Source organism: Delphinus delphis, chromosome 5 (assembly GCF_949987515.2).
Source record: "Delphinus delphis chromosome 5, mDelDel1.2, whole genome shotgun sequence".
NCBI lineage: Eukaryota > Metazoa > Chordata > Mammalia > Artiodactyla > Delphinidae > Delphinus > Delphinus delphis.
The window spans coordinates 123,326,562-123,343,624 of record NC_082687.1 but is presented as its reverse complement, the minus strand read 5'-3'; the positions used below and the strand labels follow the sequence as shown (position 1 = coordinate 123,343,624).

Below are 17,063 nucleotides of genomic sequence, written 5' to 3'. Positions count from 1 at the left end.
TATATATTCTAAAGAAGTAGTAAAGCACAATGTTCACTTACAAAATTAACATGCAGTCAGCACTGGGTAACTCAGAGACACAAATGTCAACAATTTTTGTTCAGAACTCATCTGCATGATACATAAAGTCTGCACTGCTGCTGTGACTCTGCAGACAAGCTTTCAAAGCTGGCCTCCCCACCAGTGGCATCATAAGAGAAGCTTAAATAAAACAACAGATTTCTGTGCCCATACCCCCCCAAGTTCTGATTCAGAAAGTCTGAGGTAGGGCCTATGAATCTCTCATTTCTGTGCCGAACATGAGACACCAGACCACTAGGGAGCTGCTGGATCTCTATTTTCGAAAGGCCCCCAGGGTGATTCTACATATGTAGAATCAGGCTCTAAAATGCTGATGCAGAGCACCATCATTTTTTGATTGGATCTGGGCGACTGAGAATAGTGAAACCACAGTTAAAGCACATGTTTTTTTTAGACCCTGAAATTACCGTTAGGTGATAGGTGTTGAGCCTGACACTGGAAAGCATTTCTCCATTGTGGTCACGGCTTGAGAGAGCCATCAGCTTTCCCCAGTTCGTGGATGGCCTTGTTATCCAGCAGTTCCTTCTTGTCACTTGGTCTCACTGCGTTGTTCAGCATTGCTCTAACCACAGTCATCACTGGCACAGAATGGTCGCTGGATCAAGATTCTGGTAAGGAGCCATAGAACTTCCTAACGAACCATTCACCTGGGCAAGATTCTTGCCTATCACATAATAGAACTCCGGGCCAAAATATGGAGTAACGATCAAATTTTAACTCTTCAACCCTAGCTTCCATTTCTCCCTTGACTTGCAGATATAAAAAATTGCTTGACTTGTCAGCTCCCTTAGAGGACAGCAAGTTGAAATGTTTGCACCCTCCAGCTTTTGCCAGCTCTGCAGCCTTTAGGACATAATCTCGATCAACATGAACAAATGCCTCTGCCCCAGCTTTTTGTCTGGTGGTACCCAGGCAACAGAATACAACATCATGACCTTGAAAGGCAGAAGCGTAGTCATCCAATTTCTCAGAGTCCACCACTTCTTGATTCACGTTTTTAGAAACTTCCTCGTCGAAGGTGAGCTTCCTCCGGCCAGTCAGCGTGACTTTGGAAAACAGGCTCTGCTCCAGGGTTTCTTTCAAGAGTACTCTGTCGGTTTCCCCGCTGGCACCCAAAATAAAGACGGATTTATTCTGCATCCTGAAGTCTTCCGAAGCCTCGGCAGCGCTTCTGTCTCGGCCATGCTAGAGCCGGCCCCCGGCCCCGGGTCCTCAGGATGCAGCAGAAGCAGCGCGCCACGGCCACCAGCTCGACACCGACGCCGCCACCGCCACCGCCACCGCCCGTGCTCAGGGCTGCGGGCCGGGACATTTGGCCATCCCTCCAGCCCAGGGCTTTCCTCCCCTCACCGGCCTCTGTGAGGCCCCTCCCCTGTCCGCGCCTACCTGACTGTGTCAATCTTGGCATTTTTGACAACACAGATGGATCTAGAGGCTATCATGCTAAGTGAAATAAATCAGAGAGACGAACACTAATATCGCACGACCTCACTTACAGGTGAAAGCTAAAAACAGGTGTTTGCCAGATTGGAGGAGGGTAGAGGAGTTGTGCAAAATAGGTAGCAGGGATTAAGAGGTACAGACTTCCAGGTATAAAATAAATAAACCATGGGGATGTAATACAAAGCACGGAATATGGTTAATAATAATAATATTAACCATGTTCCTTGTGAGGGGACCGATGGTCACCAGATTTATCATGGTGATCATTTTGTAATCTATGTAAATGTAAAACCACTATGTAGTATACCTGAAACTAACATAAGACTGTACACCCACTATATTTCAATTAAAAAAAAACAAAACGTTTTTTGGATAGGTCAACAATAATGTCCAGAGCTTGATTAAATCAGGTCACAAGCTCTACAGATTAGGTGTTATCTCAAACTTGCATGAATTAATTATTTTCTTTTAAGGATCTTACACCAGGATCTGCCATAGTAGATCAAGCATTTTTAATTAACAGAAATTAAAGCAGTATCCAGTACCTACCTATGGTTTTGGAAATTTATTTTGCTGTTTGGTTGAACTACGATTGTTCAGACTATTTGATGGAACATATTCAAACTGGTTCTTGAGTAATTAAGCTCATCTGGAGTCTTTCTATAATACTTTGGATTAATATGATTTTTGTACAAAAATTAATTCCATATTGAGAGAAGTAGAGTGTGGCACTGGGATGTTTAGTTGTTTTGTTTTTTCTTGCACACGATGAGAAGGCAGAATCACTGGCTGATGGAATCTAATAATCATTTACCTAAAGCTGACTTGAATCAGATTTAGCTGTTCTTACTCTGCTCATCAAGATATAAAGCTTTGGGGCTTTGGCTACAGATCACTTCTTTAATAAATGGTTGTAATTTCAATGACTTTGGCAGTACGTGGGCCTCTCACTGTTGTGGCCTCTCCCGTTGCGGAGCACAGGCTCCGGACGCGCAGGCTCAGCGGCCATGGCTCACAGGCCCAGCCACTCCGCCGCATGTGGGATCCTCCCGGACCGGGGCACGAACCCGTGTCCCCTGCATCGGCAGGCGGACTCTCAACCACTGCACCACCAGCGAAGCCCTCAATGACCTTTTCTTAAACCTCCTTATCTACTTACATGCAAAATTACAAGAAATGAAGCTTGACATTTTTCCAATCCATGTCTTAAAACTAGAATTACTCCCACTGTGACACGAATCAGAGTGTAGTTATGATCATTTAAAATACCAAGTTGAACAATTATTTTTACAATCCCACAATTCTGATTCCTTTCCACCCTAGACTTCTCAACATTAGTCAGGAAAACGAGAAGAAAAAGAACTGACAACATAATTTTTTCTCTTTTCTGTTTAACAAATGAAAGTAAAAAAGAAATGTAATCGAACAAATGCAATACATGCCTACTACCTTAGATACCTTTAGAAAGTTTATTCATTCATTGTTTCATCACTCAGTCAAATATTTATAGAGTGCTTAATATGAACTGGCAATATCGTAGGCACTGGGGATGTCACATATACAAGAAAAATCTCTGCCATTGTAAAATTTATATAATAGTGAGTGGAGATAGAAAATAACTTGTAAGCAAAAAATATTTCAGATAAGGATAATTAACATGGACAAAATGAAACAAAGTAATTCATGAAAATGCATGTTGTGTGATGAGGTGTGAGGGGGGCGTGAAGAACATCTTTAATTAGAATTGTCAGCAAAAGCCAAGCTGAGGTTATGGTATTTTAATTAATATAGAACCAATCACAAAATCAATACTATAATAATATGTCACTGAAAAATTTTATTTAAAATCAAGTCAAATGTTTCAATGATTTTACGAAGTACATTAAAAAGCAAGTATCAAAAAAGAGAAAACCTTTAAATTCATCTTTATGTATGGAGAGTAGTATCAAACATCATTAAATATATTAAGTGGATAACTATCATAATTTAATGGTATAATGATATAAAAGATGATGTGTTTTCCTTTTTCTTTGATTTACTTATCACACATGGTGTCAAAATTATAAAATGACAAAGGCTCAAGGAGAACTGTAAGCTTATGTATTAAAGATGGTTGATGTATCCAAAATGTTTGCAAAATATGACTTTAGGATGAGGGATGGAATATGTAGAAATATGAATCTTTTTATTTCATAAAAATGCTAAATATTCTTTTAATTTTTAGTTTTTTTATTTTTGAATTTTTGAATTTCATTTTATTTATTTTTTTATATATCAGATTCTTATTAGTGGTGTGATGAATTGGGAGATTGGAATTGCCATATATACACTAATATGTATAAAATGGATAACTACATATTCTTTTAGATCATTGATATTTGACTTTTCACAAGAATATACTGACTACTGAGTTATTAAATTTTCATTGTATACTTCTCTGAGGTTGACTCAATTAGACATCTGTCTAGCTATTATTTGTAGGTTTGTAATTCTTACCAGAGAAATCACCCATTTTGTTTATTTTTTAAAATGAAAGGCATGGTAAAATGAAAGGTAATTTTCTTAATTTTATGTGTACTTTCTATCTCAAGTATTGCTCATTTCTATTTCATTCTCTACGCAGTCTCATTGATCTATCAAAAATACAAACATATCATTGAAAAGTCTGAGCATATAAATTCCATGCTTAAAATGCTTCAAAGACTCATTATCTGGTCAGTGCTTTTCAACATGTTTCACTGATATGTTCTAAATTGTCTTGGACATTGAACATATATATCAGGGTGTGGGGATTTTTTACTAAGGTATATTTTATATTCAGTAAAGTGAACAAAATTTAAGTGTATAATTCAACACACTTTAAAAAATTCTTTCACATGATAACTCAGACTCCTATCAAAATACAGAATATTTTCATTATTTGAGAAAAAGCCCTTCTGCTTCTTCCCAAACTCCACACCTCTCCCCACTCTACCTGTCAAGAAGCAACCATTGTTGTGTTTCCTCAAAAGTTTCTTTGACTATAACAGAATTTCAAATCTAACTACAGAGTGTGGGGCTTCTTTTGATCAGCTCAATAGAAAAATGTTTCTTACGTTTATCAATTTTTGTACATATTAGTAGTTTATTCCTTTGTTGTCTTAATTTGCTGAGAGTTATTCCACTACCTGGATATACAACATTTTTCCTAGCCATTCTCCAGTTGATGGACATTTGGATGTTTCCTGTTTTGAGCAACTATGAATATCCCTGTTATGTTATGGACATCCTTGTGTACCTTTTTGTGTACATATGTTTTCAATTCTCTTGTTTAAATAACTAAGTATAGAATAGCTAGGTCATGTTAAAAAAAAAAACTTTATGTTTAACTTTAAGAGAAACTGAGAAGCTAATTTCCAAGATGACTTTAATCATTTTATTCTCCCATCACTAATGTCTACATCTATGCCAACATTGAAGGTTGATGGCCTTTTTGAAATCTAGTAAATATGAAGTAATATCTCACTGAGGTCTTATTTTGCATTTCTCTGATGACTAATAATGGTCACTTGTTCATATGCTTATTGGGCATTTATCTTATTTTGTGAAATTTTTTGTATCTTTTGACTAATTTTTAATTTGGTTGTGTTTTTATTATTGAATTGTAGCAGTTATATATTCTGGATACAGATTCCTTGTCAAATGAACTGTAGATATTTTCTCCCAGTCTGTAGTTTGTTTCTTCAATCCTCTATGAAAAAAAAAAAAAAAAGAAATTGCCTACCTAAGGCTAAGAAGATATTTTCTTGCTTTCTTGTAGAACAAGAGAACAAACTGTTCCAGCATCATATATTTTGAAAAGACTTTAATGTCTTTATTGAGTCATTCTGGTGCCAAGTTTTAAAACAAATTGACCATGTAAATGTGAACCAACTTCTGGACTCCATTCTGTTCCACTAATCTAGTTGTCTATCTTTATGTTAATACCATACTAACTAGCTTGGTAAATGTAGATGTGTGCAAATTTTTATTTCAGATAATGTATCTCCTCCAGCATTGTTTTTCTTTTTCAACTTTTGTCTATTCTAAGTACTTTGAGGTTCTTACATACATTTTGTAATTAGTTGGACAATTTCTACAAACAACATGCTGAAATATTTATTAGTATTGCATCAAATCTATAGATCAACTGGATGAATTGGCAGCAAAACAATATTGAGTGCTCCATTCTATTACTGGGTATAAATCCCTGTTTGTTTAAGTTTCTTTAGGTTTCCCTGAATGTGGTTTTGTTTAGCTACATGCTACAATTTATAATATAATGTATCTTTAATAACATTCAGAACTTTTTTTTACTTTCAAATTTTTCTTTTGTTCTATTGGTTATGTGCAAATAGGATGCTTAGGTGGCAAATGTATGGGCATTTTCCAGGTACCTATTTGCTATTAATTTATAATTTGTATTTTTCTTTGTATAATTCCTAAACATTATTAAATTTATATGTAACTATATCTTATTAAAAAAATAATGCTGTGCCTGATATTGCAACTGCAATTCCAGTTCAGTCTCACACACACACACACACACATACACACACACAAATTAACCCACTATTCTATCACTTTGCTAAATTCTTTTACTAGCACTGGTAGGTTTTTTTTCTTGTTGCATTGTTTTCTTTTTTGTTCCTTAGGATGTTTTACATACAAGATTATGTCCTCTGTGAATATAGGTAACTGTTTCTTCCTATTGAATTGGTATTATTTTTTTTTCTTTCTCTTGACATATACTGGATAGGACCTCCAGTTTGAATGGAAATGATAAACAGACATATATGTCTTTTTTGCAATCTTAAAGGGAAAGTTTTCAGTTCTTTAACATATATTGTGATGCTAGTTATAGTTTTATTTTGTTTTGTTTTTTGTAGATGCACTTTATCAAACTGAGAATTTCTTTTATTCTGTTGCTAGAATGCTAGTCATTTTTATTATGAGTGTGCTAGATTTCTCTGACACGTTATAAATTAATTGATAGAATGTTTTTGTTTCTCCTTTAATGAATATGATGAATTATATTGTTTGATTTTGAATTTAAAAAGTGTGGCTCTGAGTTTTGCTAATATTTGTTTAGGACTTATAGCTTATAGCACCTAAATCAGAGGTTAGTCTGATAAATAAAATATTATTGGAACTTAGCCATGTCAATTCATTTACATATACTCTATGACATTTTACACTACTATGGGAGAGTTGAGCTGTTGCAACAGAAATAATATGACCCTCAAAGTATAAAACATTTACTCCCTGAGCTTTTAAAGAAAATGTTTGCTAACCCCAGGCCAATATCAGTGAATGATATTAGTGTGTATTTTTTTTTCTTTTTTTGGTAATGTCTTTGGAATTACTGGCCATATAAAGTAAGATGAGAAGTGTTTATTGCTCCTTTATCAAAGAGCTTTTGTAAAATTTTTTTTCTTGTAATTTTTTGGCGTAGTATTTTGATAAGCCTTTTGGCCTGGAGTTTTGTTAGTTGGAAAGCTTGTAATTAAAATGCAATTACTTTAATATATAAGATTATTATTTTTTAAATTTAACCTATGAAAATTTTAGTAATTTCTTTTCAAAGAATTTGTCCAAATCTTCTAGGTGAATTAATAATTTTATCATAATATTCTTTTATTATCCTTCTGAAGAATCTATAGTGATTTTTAAATTTAATTCCTAAATTATTCACTTGTGTCTTCCATATTTTTCTGGATTAGTCTAGTTAGTGATTCACCAATCATATTAATTTTTTTAAAGAATCAAGTTTTGTTTTTGTTAATTATTTGTTTTCTCCATTTGCCGTTTAATTGACTTAATTTTGTTTACCACTTCTTTTCTTTGCTTACTTTGAATTTAATTTGCTGTTCTTTTTCTAGCTTCTCAGGGTAGACATCTACGTCACCAGATTTAAAATTTTCTTCTTTTCTATAAGCATTTATGTTAGCTTCTAAGCCCTAATTTAGCTACATCTCACACATTTTGATATGTTATTATCATTTATTTTAAAATATTTTCTAATTTCCCTTATACGATTTCTTCCTTAATTGATAGATTATTTAAAATTATGCTGCTTAATTTCCAAATAGTTGACGGTTTTATAGATTTTTGGTTACTGATTTCCAATATAATACCACTGTTTTGAAAACGCATTCTTAAAACTTGTATATTTATTGAGAATTATTTTATGGTCCGGCACATGGCCTATTCTAGTCAGCCATCTATGTGTAGTTGAAAAATATGTAGTCTATTGTGTGATTGGATGTAATTTTCTATAAATGTCAGTTAATTCTACTTGGTTAATAGTGTTTCTCAAGTCTTTTACATCCTTACTGATTTGCTATATACTTACTCCATAAATGACTGAGGGGGGATGTGGACATTTCCAACTATAATCTCAGTTTGCTTCTTTATCACTTCAGTTCTCATATTTTGACAATATTTGAAGCTATATACACGTATTTTTGGAATTGTTATCCCTTCATGATTAACTGAACTTTTATCAGTGTGAAATGTCTGTTTTACTTCTGGTAATCTTTCTTGTTCTAGAATTAATTTTATTAATACAGCCTCTCCATTTTTCATGATTTGTGTTTGTTTGGTATACCATTTTTCATTCTCCTTTGAGTCCATATGTGTCTTTACAATCAGTTTGTCTCTTGTAAATATCATCATAAATACTGGACACAGTACAGGTTTTGCTGGCACAAAATTCTCATAGCTTTTCTTTGGTTAGAAATGTCTTTATTTCCTCTGCATTTTCCTAGCATATTTTTTGCTGGATATGTAATTATAGGTTAAAGATTTTTAAATATAAACTTTTTATTAAAAACATATCCTTTATGTTGTGCCTCTAAATGTAATATGTCATTTTTTCCCCTTAGTTCTTTTAAAGTTTTCCTCTTTATTACTGGTTTGGGCAATTTTTTAATAATGTACCTTAATGTTCATCTTGTTATGTATATTTTGCTTAATGTTGATAGAGCTTCTTAAAACTGTTGATTTATATTTATATTAAAATTTGAAATATCTGGCCATTACTTTTTTTTTGCTTGAAATTTTCTCTCTTCTTACTGTATGTCAATTACATGCATATGAGACTACTTGATGTTTTCCCAGAGTGCCCTGAAACTGTTCTCTTCCTTTTTTTTAACTTTATATTTCAGTTTGAAGCAGTTTGAAGCATTCAGTTTTTCCCCTTATTCATGTTCAAATATTTTATTTATTAGATTCTTTTGCTTATGAGCCCATCTTTGAAAATTTCACTTTGGGTATCTAATTTTGCTGTTTTAAATGCACATTTGATTTATTTTTACAGTGTTTATTCCTCTAAGGAGATTTTACAGTTGTTCTTTCATTATCTTTATGTTTTTTTCTTAAATAGTTGAACAAATTTGAATAGATCTTTTAAAATTATTGCCTGCTAATTCCATTACCTCTGACAGTTCTGTGTCTATTTTAACGGACTTACTTTTCTTATTATGGGACACATTTTTCTACTACTTCACATATCTAGTAGTATTTTATTGGATTTTGGACATGATGAGTGCTATGTTAGTATATGTATAATTTTTTTTCTCCCTTTTGAGAGTTTTGAGGTTTTTCATGGCAGTCAATTAGTTTATTTGCACATTAGCTTGATCCATTCAATGGTTGCTTTTAAGTGTAATTAGGGTAAAAATAAAGGAGCCTTTATTCAAGAGTTAGAGTAGTTCTATTCCAATGTCACAACTTCTGAATTCTATTCAATGTCCAGCTATTCAGTGAGGACTCTTCATTCTTGCTTTTTGGAATATGGACATTTTTCAGTTGTGTCTGTTCATAATACATACAGTATATATTAATATATAAATATATATAAATATACATATAAGTATATAAATATAAATATACATATATATATATATATATATATATATATATATAGTTTTTATTCCCCAGCTCACAGCTCCTGATAACCATTCTTTCCCTAACTTTATGGACTCTTTTCCACAGCATCTGCAGCTTAGTATTTGCCAATAATTCAAGGAAAGACTTTTAGGACTTTCTTTTTCTGTATAGGTCCCTATTTTTCTACCATGCAAATTCCTGTCACCCCAGGAGCCTTGAACTCAGTTTTCTCAACTCAGTGAGACTGCTATGATTTAGTCTTCCTTTCACTGTGCCACAGTCCAGACAGTGTTGGTTGAAAGTCAGGATAAACATGAACCAAATTTCTTATTTCCCTTATACTTCGAATCATAGTCCTTCACTATCTAATGTTTAATGTATGAAAATAATTATTTAGTATATTTTGTCCAGATTTATAGTTTGTTATCACGGGGAATCTAGTCCTATGCTAGTTACTTCATCATTGATAGAAATAATATACTCTCTGGGAGGTTTTTTAAGTTATCCAACAGTGTGTTTTATAAATGTCAAATTTCTTTGACATCTCCTTATTATTATTATTTTTAATTATAGCAAACATGCATTATGAAATACCATAAATTTTTATTTAAAAAGCAATATTTTATGTCTCTCTTTTTTTGCTGTACACGGGCCTCTCACTGTTGCGGCCTCTCCCGTTGCGGAGCACAGGCTCTGGATGCCCAAGCTCCGGATGCGCAGGCTCCGGATGCGCAGGCTCAGCGGCCATGGCTCATGGGCCCAGCCGCTCCGCGGCATGCGGGATCTTCCTGGACCGGGGCACGAACCGCTGTCCGTTGCATTGGCAGGCGGACTCTCAACCACTGCGCCACCAGGGAAGCCCTTTATGTTTCTTTTGACAACCCAATATAGCCTGCCAAATTTCTTATAAATTATAAGTTGTAAGAAGGTCATTTATGCCTAGTTTATATTTCTTTGGTAAGCACTAAAATTCTAACTCCTGCGCTTATCCTCAATGTTAATCCCCCAAACCAAGTCTTAGATTCCAATGACACTGAATAGCGTATAATTAAGCACATGCAAAGTATTATTTCCTTTTATGTGTCTTTCTCACTCTGTTCCCATTGTCTGAATCAAGATCCACTTTCTTCATTCCCAGATAACTCTGTGGATATTTCAATAATTGTATTTTGCTATGTTGTATTACAATTCCTTGGCATAAATTAGTTTTGTATTTATATTTTTTGTATTTTACTTTATTCAATATTTATGTTTGTATTATATTTTTTGCACCTCCATCACCTAGTATAGTGCCTGGATAACATAGATCCTAACAAATTATTTGTTGACTATGTTTTTATGTATGGAAAAAATAGTGTCTGCCAGATGTGAGTGTGCATCAATTTATTGTGGAAAATCCTTTGTGGGAAGCTAAATTGTGAACAGAAGTTAATTTCATAAGCAAAGAAAACAGAAAAAAATAAGTTGTTTGGATAATGTGGCATTGATCTGTAATTACTAGAATTATCTAATTTTATTGAAGAAATATATATTTCAATTCAATCAGACTTAGAGAATCATCTGGTTAGGGTATGTATTCCTAGAAATAGTGCTAGAAAACCAAGATCTATCATATGGACTTATTTTCACTCATTGAATATGAAAATTATTTTAGCAATCACTTCATCTATACTCCCCATTTTACAGCATGAAGAAACTGATATCTGTGTAATCCCCTAGGTTGCCCAGTTTTTGTTTTATTTTGTTTTACAAATTCTATACCCTCTAGTGGAAAAAATATGTAAATGAAGAAGCCAGTTCATATGTGACATATGTTTATGACTTTACTATTCTATCAAGAGTACTTCCAGTAGACATTGGTGAAAAATTTTACAAACTTAGCTTCTAGATTGCATTAAAGAGGCAAATAATAGAGTTGAGCTTTCCAAGCACACCTTGAAAAGAAATATTATAAGCAAAGAAAGGGTGAAATTCTTTAGGAGTAAACCAGGGAGGAAGAGGTAGTAAGAATGAAATCCTTTACAGTGGAGAAAAAAATAGGTGTATCAAAAATTGGTACTTCGGTAATTATAATATATGTATACCACATCAATTTTAAAAGTAACTTCAAGATCTCACTGAAAACTAACTGGAGACTGGCAGAAGAACACTTGTACAACCAAGGCTGTAAGAAAGATCTACACAGAATTGGGTAAGAAGGGAAGTGAAGCAACCAGGTCTGGATCTGTGTCCCTGGCAGGAGACAAAGAAGACGAGGGAGATTACACAGGTGGAGATATTCCCTGAGTAGTGAGTGGCTTGAGCCACACATTGGGTGCCCCAGGCCTGGCGTCTGAAACCAATAAGATGAGTCCCCTTAGCTGGCTTGAAAACCAGTGGGACTGACAGGAGAGCTGTGAGAAACCTAGCCTCCACTCATGAAAAGTGTACACACACTGCTTACTCCTGAAACATGGCAGAAGAAGCAGATTAAAACTGCAAGTGACACTGGCAGATTTTCTGCAACCAAAACAGTGTGGAGCCCCACCCGAGCTGAGCACCTGCTTTGTCCCACATGGTCAGCAAGGCAGCTCCACACAAGAGTAAGGGACTGCCACAGCCTGTGCCCTGACCCATGCCAAGTGCCCACTTCAGACTCTCTTACACCAGCACTGCTCCCCTATGGGGTGAAGGTGCCGAAAGCAAATACTCAGAGGGAATGGGGCCAGCTCAGACCTGAACCTCAGGGCTTCTGCCCCAGCAACTGCTGTCCCCAGTAGAGTGGTGTTGGCCACTGAGCAGAGGAGAAGCCCTGGCTCATACCTAGCTCTGGCTCCAGCCCCTTCATCTCCAGCCCTAACTCCTACCAATGTGATAGCTGCCAGCACACCCTGGGGAAAGACATGACTCATGCTCATCTCAGATCCAGGTCTCCCACCAAAGTCACTGGGCATACACAGACTGTATAGAGACACACCCACACAAGGACACCCATTCAAGACTGGGATAGGTAACTGTTTCAACTAAATTCATAGAGACAGAGAAAGTTAAGCAAAATGAGAAGACAGAGAACTTGTTTCAATCAAAAAAACAAGAGAAAATCCCTTAAATAACAACTAAGGATATGACTAATAAGGGGTTAATATCTAAAATACATAAACAGCTCATACAATTCAATATCAAAAAAACAAACACCCAGATTACAAAATGGGCAGAAGACCAAAGAAATTTTTCCAGTGAAGATATACAGATATCCAACAGGCATATGAAAAGATACTATCTCTAACCATCAGAGAAATGCAAATCAAAACCACAATGAGATATCACTTTACACCTGTTGGAATGGCTATCCTCAAAAAGTCTACAAATAAATATTGGCAAGGTGGAGAAAAGGGAACCCTAGTATACTGTCGGTGGGAATGTAAATTGGTGCAGCCACTATGAAAAACACTATGGAGGTTCCTCAAAATACCAAAAATAGAACTACCATATGATTTAGCAATTCCACTCCTAGGTATGTATCTGAAGAAAGTGAAAACACTAACTTAAAAAGATACATGCACCCCAATGTTCATAGCAGCATTATTTACAACAGCCAAGATATGGAAGCAACCTAAGTGTCTATCAACAGATGATTGGATAAAGAAGTGGGGTTATATATATACAATTATATATATATAATTGAAGTTATATATATAATATACAATCTATATAATTGAATTTTACTCAGCCATAAAAAAGAATGAAATTCTGATATTTGCAACAACATGGATGGACCTAGAAAGTATTATACTTAGTGAAATAAGTCATATAGTGCAAGACAAATACTGTATAACTTTTATACAGAATCTGAAAAATAAAACAAATGAATAAATATAACAAAATAGACACAGACTCACAAATATAGAAAAAAGAAAACTAATGGTTACCAGTGGGGAGAGGGAGGGGGAAGGGGTAAGATAAGGGTAGGGGATTAAGAGGTACAAGCTATTATGTAAAAATAAATAAGCTCTAAAGATATATTGTACAGCACAGAGATAGCCATTATTTTAAAATAACTTTAAATGGAGTATAATCTATAAAAATATTGAATCAATCCAAAAAAAATTGAATCACTATGTTGTTCACCCAAAACTAATATGTCACACTTCAATTTTTTTAAAAAGTAACTTAAAAAAACACTGGAGGGGCTTCCCTGGTGGCGCAGTGGTTGGGAGTCCGTCTGACGATGCAGGGGACGCGGGTTTGTGTCCCGGTCCGGGAGGATCCCGCGTGCCGCGGAGCGGCTGGGCCAGTGAGCCACAGCCGCTGGGCCTGCACGTCCGGAGCCTGTGCTCCGCGGCGGGAGGGGCCGCAGCAGTGAGAGGCCTGCGTACTGCAAAAAAAAAAAAAAACACCGGAAATTGACAGTGTTATTTTCTAGGAAGAACGACTATCCTCTTAGGATAGAGGAAGAGATTTTCATTTTGAGAGTTTCTTATCATTTGAGCCATGTTTTTGTCATGTATCTGCATTATTTCTATATTTCATAAAAGGAAAAGGAAAAAATATTTGAGATGTTTCATACAATTATAAATTTGTATTCTAAATTCTCAGTCAGCCAGAATATAACTGAAGTGAATATGATAGGACTGTTGGATTTATGTTTCTAATTCTTTGTAGAGTGGACTAATTTGTTCTTTGGTGCTGTTCCTTCTGTTTGGTATATCTGGTGTGACTGTTTCAAATAGTACGTGTAATAGAACAAAATGCAGTCTGATTGATGATGACATTTAGTTATATAACTATTTCTATTTCCTTAAAGCCAGATGTTGCTGTCCTAATTTCTCCTGTGCCCAATTTAAATGTAGATGAGAATAAAGAGCAAATTAAGAAGATAGTAATTTACATGAATATTGAGGTACAAATCAAAGAAAGGGACAACTGCAGAATTAACTATCAGCAATCCCCTTTGAATAAAGCCACCTTTTATCATTTGGAAATTTGGATATCAGGCACCTTACAGAGATTTTACTATTATAGGTTACCTTGGGAAGTATACCTAGTTTAAGAAAGAATGCTATTATAATTTAAGTATTTCTATCCAAACTGTGGACTAGTCTAATATGACTCACATAATAACCCAAGCCAATTTAAAGTGGCTGCCATGTTTTTCAGCATATACATATACACACATATATATAGTCTATTAGTATTTTATTTGTACAACTTTTAACTGATATCAAATAACCCCACAATTCTCAGTGAATATCAAAGAGAAGAGGACCAAAGATGAAAAATCTAGAACCTATCAGCGGCAATAGATTGTAGCTGTTCACTGCTAAATAACTCTAGACAAATTATTAAATTATAACATTAAAAAAAAAAAACTGGTGATTATTTGTGCTGACAGAAAAATCCATCCTGAAAAACAAAAGCAACAAGAATATGTTTTTCAAATCCTAAAGGCCATCTCAGAAAATTGTTTTGTTTTGTTAATTCCTTGAGGAAGGAAAAAGAATTTTTAAATATTTGAGCATAAACTGTTGAAGACTAAATATGGAGACACTAAGAAATAAGACAGTTGTATAAGTACATAATACAATTGTTACCATGGTCACTCACAAATGATAATACAGATTAAAATCAGGTCTCACACAGCTCTGAACCAAACTATGGTGCAGGATAGGCTAAGTTTCATAGGAGTGGTCTGCTGTATAATTAATAGCTACTTTCAATGAGTCAGTCCTTATCAATACAAACAAATTGAAAACAAACAAAAATAGCTGCACAGCCCAAAACAGAAATAGATGTTTTAATTAACTGTATCATCTATAAGCAGTTTAATATTTATTTTGTTTTTCCCCCTCTATCGTAACAATTTACTTGATATAAAAATCATAAGACCCTTATAAGCTAAACTTAGGCTCCTCTAACTTGTACAAACTTTAATTTGATATTAATCCAAAGATTTGAGGAATAAGCAAATACCCATATTACAGTTGAATTTTTTATTTTTAACATCTTTATTGGAGTATAATTCCTTTACAATGGTGTGTTAGTTTCTGCTGTATAACAAAGTGAATCAGCTATACGTATACATATATCCCCATATCCCCTCCCTCTTGCTTCTCCCTCCCACCTTCCCTATCCCACCCCTCTAGGTGTACACAAAGCACCAAGGTGATCTCCCTGTGCTATGCGGCTGCTTCCCACTAGCTATCGATTTTACATTTGGTAGTGCATATATGTTCATGCCACTCTCTCACTTCGTCCCAGGTTCCCCTTCCCCCTCCCTGTGTCCTCAAGTCCATTCCTTACATCTGCATCTTTATTCCTGTCCTGCCCCTAGGTTCTTCACAAACATTTTTCTTTTCTTTTTTTAGATTCCATATATAAGTGTTAGCATACGGTATTTGTTTTTCTCTTTCTAGCTTACTTCACTCCTGTAACAGTCTCTAGGTCCATCCACATCACTACAAAAAACTTAATTTTGTTTCTTTTTATGGCTGAGTAATATTCCACTGTGTGTGTGTGTGTGTGTGTGTATATATATATATATATGTATATGTATACGTATGTATATGTATATATATATATTCATTTCTCTAGGAGGTGGTTAAGAAAGGATCTTGCTGTGATTTATGTCATAGAGTGTTCTGCTACGTTATCCTCTAGACTTCTATAGTGTCTGGCCTTACATTTAGGTCTGTAATCCATTTTGAGTTTATTTTTGGGTATGGTGTTAGGGAGTGTTCAAATTTCATCCTTTTACATGTAGCTGTCCAGTTTTCCCAGCACCACTTATTGAAGAGGCTGTCTTTTCCCCATTGTATATTCTTGCCTCCTTTACCAAAGATGAGATGACCATATGTGTGTGGATTTATTTCTGGGCTTTCTATCCTGCTTCATTCATCTATATTTCTCTATTTGTGCTAGTACCATACTGTCTTGATAACTGTAGTCAGGGAGCCTGATTCCTCCAGCTCTGTTTTTCGTTCTCAAGATTGCTTTGGCTATTCAGGGTCTTTTGTGTTTCCATACAAATTGTGAAATTTTTTGTTCTAGTTCTGTGAAAAATACCAGTGGTAGTTTTATAGGGATTGCATGGGTAGTAGAGTCATTTTCACACTGTTGATTCTTCCAATCCAAGAACATGGTGTATCTCTTCATTTGTTTGTATTATCTTAAATTTGTTTCCTCAATGTCTTATAGTTTTCTGCATACAGGTCTTTTGCCTCCTTAGGTAGGTTTATTCCTAAGTATTTTATTCTTTTTGTTGCAGTGGTAAATGGGAGTGTTTCCTTAATATCTCTTTCAGATTTTTCATCATTTGTGTATAAGAATGCAAGAGATTTCTGTGCATTAATTTTGTATCCTGCTACTTTACCAAATTCATTGATTAGCTCTAGTAGTTTTCTGGTAGCATCTTTAGGAGTCTCTACGTATAGGATCATGCCATCTGCAAACAGTTTAAGTTTAATTCATCTTTTCCAATTTGGATTCCTTTTATTTCTTTTCCTTCTCTGATTGCTGTGGCTAAAACTTCCGAACCTATGTTGAATAATAGTGGTGAGAGTGGACCACCTTGTCTTGTTCATGATCTTAGTAAAAATGGTTTCAGTTTTTCACCATTGACAACGATGCTGGCTGTGGGTTTGTCATATATG

At 34.9% G+C, this 17,063-nt stretch overlaps 1 pseudogene; it reads right to left on the bottom strand.

Moving 5' to 3' along the window:
- Positions 1-540: 540 nt before the first annotated feature.
- Positions 541-1,280, bottom strand: LOC132425600 (oxidoreductase HTATIP2 pseudogene; annotated as a pseudogene).
- Between the last annotated feature and the right edge of the window lie 15,783 nt (positions 1,281-17,063).